This window comes from Podarcis filfolensis (genome assembly GCF_964270895.1).
Source record: "Podarcis filfolensis genome assembly, chromosome: 1".
Classification (NCBI taxonomy): Eukaryota; Metazoa; Chordata; class Lepidosauria; order Squamata; family Lacertidae; genus Podarcis; species Podarcis filfolensis.
Window position 1 is genome coordinate 11,905,161 of NC_139604.1, and position 6,741 is coordinate 11,911,901.

The 6,741-nt window shown below is 45.1% G+C and overlaps 1 pseudogene across 1 annotated transcript; it reads right to left on the reverse strand.

Annotated features, from left to right (window-relative positions):
- Positions 1-3,537: 3,537 nt before the first annotated feature.
- On the reverse strand, positions 3,538-4,749 carry LOC310743385 (transcription factor BTF3-like; annotated as a pseudogene). The gene is made up of 2 exons: positions 4,577-4,749; positions 3,538-4,134 (listed from the first exon to the last, which is right to left on the reverse strand). The product of its transcript is annotated as a transcription factor BTF3-like (transcript).
- Between the last annotated feature and the right edge of the window lie 1,992 nt (positions 4,750-6,741).

Here is a 6,741-nt window from a genome sequence, read left to right on the forward strand (position 1 = left end):
TTCTGCGTCATGTGGCCAGCAGGACTAAACCGCTTCTGGCACTGTGAAGGAAGCCAGAGCGTGCGGAAACGCCGTTTATCTTCCCACCACAGTGGTACCTATTTATCTACTTGCACTGGTGTGCTTTCGAATTGCTAGGTTGGCAGGAGCTGGGACAGAGCAACGGGAGCTCACTCTGTTGCGGGGATTCGAGCTGCCGTTCTTCTGATCGGCAAGCCCAAGAGGCTCAGTGGTTTAGACCACAGCGCCACCCGCGTCCCTATAGGATAGGACAGTACATAGGCAATGCTATTAAGTAAGGTTGTGAGAGGCCCTTGTATCTGGAGATTCTGTGACTATTAATCAGATGGCTCTCTACGTGTAAAATGCAGTGAGTGGCATAATAGATCCTTTCACCAAAGCACAAGGGTCAAGGCAGCAAATGGCATGGCACGAACCATTTTGGTTTCTCATTGCTTTTCAGTCTTAAATTCAGTCCCCTCCCCTTTTCTGGATCAGTATACAATTTTTCAAAAAAACGTATGAAGGTTCATCTGGATCGCTCCTACTATATCTATTTTTGCATCTAATTTTGCCTAAGATGCACATTTTACAAGCAATTTCCTCTAAAACAACACATTTGGGTCTGTTGTTTTCACTAAACTGAAGCTTTTGGGGGCAAATACATTTCCCCTAATATATGCGATTTTGCATACATTTTTTGGGAAACACATTTTTTTTCAAAGGATCACTATGTTTCAGTTTGTATAGTGGTTCAGGAGATAGGAATTAAGTCACTTTGCATTAAAATATGGACCAAATGAATTTCTCCTCGCAAACCTAATGTTTACACGGGCTTGTGGAAGTGTCCAGGGCGTGTACATATTTTAGGGAATCCAAAATGCACAAGGGCAGATTATCAGCATTTCAAGTGTGAAAGATATTTGGTGGTGGGATGGGGAAGAGGTCCAAATTCAGTGATCTGAAAGAACTAATTGGAATATGAACTCAGATCTCCTTTGCATAAAGCTCAGCTTTATTTCAAAGGAAGGTGTTTTTGAGATTTGAGCAGAGATTACCCCACTTTTAAATCTATCAAACAAAGGCAAGAAAGAAAAACTAGGCTTGGAACAGAAATAAAAACTTGCACCCCAGACTATGAACACCTTCAGAGAAAGTATATTTGCGCTGCAGTTAAACGAATCACTAAGTGTGAAAGGTCATCATACTATGAGATTCAAACAAAGGAAATGGACAAATTTAAACAAGCCAGAAACCAACAGTGGGAGGATCATTTATAGTTGGGGACAGAGCTGGCTGCGTTAGAAACCTCACGGGGGCTGTAAATGCAGGGTTGACTGCTCTGTGGTTTTACATTTGCTGAATCAGCTCTGTCAGTCAAATCTTCTTGTTGTTCATGTTGCTGTTGTTCACTTTTACTTGAAAAGCAGATTGGGGGGGGGGGAATCTCCAACAATTTATACGCTTTTGTTTCATCTACTGAGTCAACTCAATGCTTTACATCACCCGACAATCTCACGCCAGCCCATTACTGACCGGATGCTGCGGGTGAATGACAAAGGGAGGTTGCCAACGCAATTGGAGGTGGGCAGGGCCAGTCACCCCCTCCCCAGTCACGCCAGAACATGGCAGCCTTCCTGGACCCAGAGCAACTGCACCATGCAGCAACAGACGCCCACCCAGGTGAGCAGATAATTCAAACCTGGCTTGTGAGGTCCCTTGATGCAGCTCTTATTATTACTACATCATTGTTGTTGTTGTTGTTGTTGTTTAGATTTGCCTTGAGAGGGTCTTTAAACCTCTTTTGTTGACCACCGGCATTACTCTTTCCATTTTTAAGTTTGGAGCAGAGTAATTGCTTTGGAAGACGGTAATCAGGCATCCACACAACATGACCAGTCCAACAAAGTTGATGTTGAAGAATCATTGCTTCACACCGACAACTGGGAAACACTGGCCTACGAGCGCTCCAGTAGGAGAACAGCCTTTCCCAAAGCTATCATGGACTCTGAAGACGCTCAAACTCAGGATGTAAGGGAGAAACGTGCTAAAAGGAAGGCACACTTAGCAAACCTTCACCGTGATCCTGCCCGGAAACTTATGTCCCCACTGTGGAAGGACGTGTGGATCCAGAATTGGCCTCGACAGTCACTTACGGACTCACTGTTAAAACCGTGTTCATGGAATACAATCTTACTCAGCTACAAGTGATTGCCAAAGAAGAAGATTCTTCTTATTCTTCTTATTCTTCTTATTCTTCTTATTCTTCTTATTCTTCTTATTCTTCTTATTCTTATTATTTAATAACGATGATGCATTTATGTACAAAACATAAACAACTATAACAAAATGTTACTTGTATGGCTCACAGCCAGAAGGGGGAAAAGAACAAATTTAAATTCCCAATACAGTGGTACCTCTAGTTGCGGACACGATCCGTTCCGGGGTGCCGTTCGCACCCCTGAAAAGTCCACAATTAGAGCAGCACTTCTGCACACGCACACGCGGCAAAACCCGGAAGTATACACTTCTGGGTTTGCCGCATGCACAAGCCGAAAAGACGCAACATGAACCTAACACAACATGAGGTATGAATGTACCCATAGTATTAAAACAATAACAAATAAGATAAAAGTAAACAAAATCTACAGTGGTAAAGGTAAAGGGACCCCTGACCATTAGGTCCAGTCGTGGTGACTCTGGGGTTGTGGCGCTCATCTCGCTTTATTGGCCGAGGGAGCCGGCGTACAGTTTCCGGGTCATGTGGCCAGCATGACTAAGCCACTTCTGGCGAACCAGAGCAGCGCACGGAAACGCCGTTTACCTTCCCGCCGGAGCGGCACCTATTTATCTACTTGCACTTTGATGTGCTTTTGAACTGCTAGGTTGGCAGGAGCAGGGACCGAGCAATGGGAGCTCACCCCGTGGAGGGGATTCGAACCGCCGACCTTCTGATCAGCAAGTCCTAGGCTCTGTGGTTTAACCCACAGCGCCACCCGCGTCTAGTTTCTGATACTAAGCTCCAAACACACGGTCTATTCAGATATTTCCCCATCCTGCAATTCCTGAAGAATGAAAGGGACTCTGGAGAAGATGGAGCTAAGAAGCTCCCATTCTCCACCCTCTCCCTAAAGCACCAGCTCCTCTCCTATAGCATATCCCTTTAAGCATTCTTCATGTGATGGAGGCAATGTCCGAGAAGTCTGCCCTATCTCAGAGTTTCTGAACATCGTCTCTGAGAAAGAAGGTGCAACATGGAGCCCCTAAAAAAGAATCCTAAGCTTTCCCCCTAACAGCCTGTGCCCCATATTTCTCATCGCTGGCTTTCGCTCTCACATTTAGTAAGGGGAAATTTCGCTTGCGTAACTTTCAGATCTAGGAGGACTTGAATATTTCGCAGTTGGGAAGGGATGTAGCTCATTGTGAGAGGCTCAGCCTTGCATGCAGAAGGTTCAAAGACCAACATCTCCAGCTACAGCAAGGGATGACACTCTGTCTGAAACCCTGGAAAGCTGCTATGGGTCAGTGCAGGCGATGCTAAACATTTAGTCTTTATTAGCATTTTTATGTAGTACTTTTCAATTTTGTGTATTTTCAACCCAGCCATGAATAATTAAATGCTCCGTGCACTAGCAATAACAGAAGAGAGCTGCAATTTGAAGGGAGTTTCCAATTAGAGATCTTAGACTTCTTAAGATCAGTACAAAAATGTTACAAATAAAAAGTCACAATATAAAATAGCAGCTCCATGTAATGTTCGAGTTTTACTCAAAGTGACAGTTTAGTTTGATTTGTTCTTTGATGCCTCATCAAAGTTCTCCACAAGATCTGGAACGTCATCGTCATCTTCCTCACCAGTAGCAAGAGGTGCTTCTCCATCCACAGGTTGTTTGGGCAGAGCCTCTGCTAGTCTCCTCAAGCTGGTCAGACTGTCAGCACCAAGCTGGTTTAAGATGATAGCAGCATTTCAGTCAGCTGCTTTGTCTCAGCATGGCCTGTGATTGTGAAAGTGTTAGCTGCTAAAGATGCTTGAACTTTAGGGTTGTTGAAGTGGATTGCAGTGCCCTGGTTGATAAACATGTTTACCTCTTCAAAACCAGAGATGTTATTTACTCCAAGTTTCTTTAATGAAAACTGAAGCTTCCCAGTAGTGATGTATGGAAGTAAGAGTTGGACCATAAAGAAGGCTGATCGCCAAATAATTGATGCTTTTGAATTGTGGTGCTGGAGGAGACTCTTGAGAGTCCCATGGACTGCAAGAAGATCAAACCTATCCATTCTGAAGGAAATCAGCCCTGAGTGCTCACTGGAAGGACAGATCGTGAAGCTGAGGCTCCAATACTTTGGCCACCTCATGAGAAGAGAAGACTCCCTGGAAAAGACCCTGATGTTGGGAAAGATGGAGGGCACAAGAAGAAGGGGACGACAGAGGACGAGATGGTTGGACAGTGTTCTCGAAGCTACAAACATGAGTCTGACCAAACTGCAGGAGGCAGTGGAAGACAGGAGTGCCTGGCATGCTCTGGTCCATGGGGTCACGAAGAGTCGGACATGACTAAACGACTAAACAACAATGATGAAGCTTCTTGTCATCTGCTGTTGCTGTTCTGTGAACCACCTTCTTCTTTCTACGGGCAGTACCCTTCCCACTGATGCGCACTTGAGCTTGCAGCTTAGTTAGTTTTTCTTGATTCATGATGGTTTCTTTCATCTGCGGCCACTGCTCCCACCTTCGCTGCCTCCACGCCTACCTATCTCCCTTTCCCCCCAGTGCAGGCAATGCTGAGACCAATTCTGCAACTAAGCACAGGGCAGATTCCTATGTTCCTTCATAGACCAAATAATTGTTTGAGAGGCTGAGGCTGCATGACCTAAAAGTTCAGGGATCAGCATATGTACACGCAAGGGAAATGGAGTTCCGTCCCATCTCTCTATGAGCTAGACAACCATTTCCAAGGAGGAGTCCAACTTTCTCCATGTAATCTCTAGCGTTCAAACTTTAAGGCGGCCAACTTACAGCCACCTCAGCACTTATGTCTGCAAGTACTTTCACCTGATAGTCCCAGGGAAGATAGAAGGAAGGGGGGGGACGTTGGGAGGGGAGGGGAGGGCCGCTGCTCCATAGAGACAGGCCAGGGTTTTTCAAATAGTTCTGCTAATTTCACAAAGATGCGTGATAATGTCCCCCATATGGCTTTCTGCTTTTTAACAACGAGAAATTGAACCCACATTTTGGAGACACAAGTTTTGCTGATAGACAGCTGATAGTAACTATTGGCCTTTTGGTTTTAATTATTCTAAAAACAGCCTAGGGATCATTTACCCAGAGTTAATGGCCTTTTTAAGGAGCAAGATAAGTCCACAGATGTGACAGGGAGCAGCATGTGGGTCAAAGCTACTGCTGAGGTTAGAATTAGGAGTTGTCAGACATCCCAGAACCAGCCTGTACAGTACAGGAATGTGTCCTTCCAGGGTCTGAACGAACTTTTCGTCCTCAACATTGACTATGGGCTGGACCCAGGCTTAGTCATGTTCAAGGGAGACTGATGGAAGTCAAGGGGGCTTTATTGAGTCATGACTGACTTACATCCCACTGATCTCAACAGGTCTGCTCTAAGCACAACTATGCCTGGATCCAAACCTGTGTAGAACATTCTATAAAATCCTTTTGAGGTGGCTACACCGTGCTGATTTAATGGTCCTCCCCTGTTCATTCCGCGTCCATCCATTTCCTACCTGTTCCACCGGATCAGATCCTCAATTCTGGATCACATATGCAGCAAGCTGAAAGCGGACAGGACTTCTACAGCTTGAATCCAGGTGCTTAACACTCACCTGAGATATGTACAGAAATTGTTCTTTGGAAACCTGGCAACTTCAGCCGATTGAACTACACAGCCATATTTACTCAGAAGTAAGCCCTGTTGAGCTTGACAGGCTTACTCCCTGGGGGAAAATGCAAAGGACTGGGTTGTTAATAATAATAATAATAATAATAATAATAATAATAATAATAATAATAATATATTATTTATACCCAACCCATCTGGCTGGGCTTCCCCAGCCACTATGGGCGGCTTCCAACAAAATATTGAAATACTGTAATACATCGAACATTAAAAGCTTCCTTAAACAGGGCTGCCTTCAGATGTCTTCTAAAAGTCTGGTAGTTGTTGTTCTCTTTGACATCTGGTGGGAGGGCGTTCCACAGGGCGGGTGCCACTACCGAGAAGGCCCTCTGCCTGGTTCCCTGTAACTTGGCTTCTCACAGTGAGGGAACCACCAGAAGGCCCTCGGCGCTGGACCTCAGTGTCCGGGCTGAACGATGGGGGTGGAGATGCTCCTTCGTTTGGATACAAAAATGTCAACGCTACGTTCAGACAATCCTGTGATGTTGTCGCCTCTTCTAATGGTGAACTCAGGTGGGGAGTGTCAGTGGGGCCAAAAGAGTGCCACTGGGAAAGAAGAGGTGAGGTCTTGACATACTCCAATATTTGCAAAAGTATAAAATTAACAAAAAAAAAATATCAAGGCAGGCCATGCTCTTTATCCACAAGCCAGTGGCGTAGCGTGGGTTGCCAGTGCCCAGAGTCACACAGAGGGTGGGAGGAAGGTAAACAGACAAAGTATGCATGGGCATTCAATGACCTGAGGTATCTTCGTCACCCAAGAGATCTATGTAAACAAATAGCCAAAGCAAAATAAATGGCTTCAATATCAGGATAAGCAACAGCCTAAAAG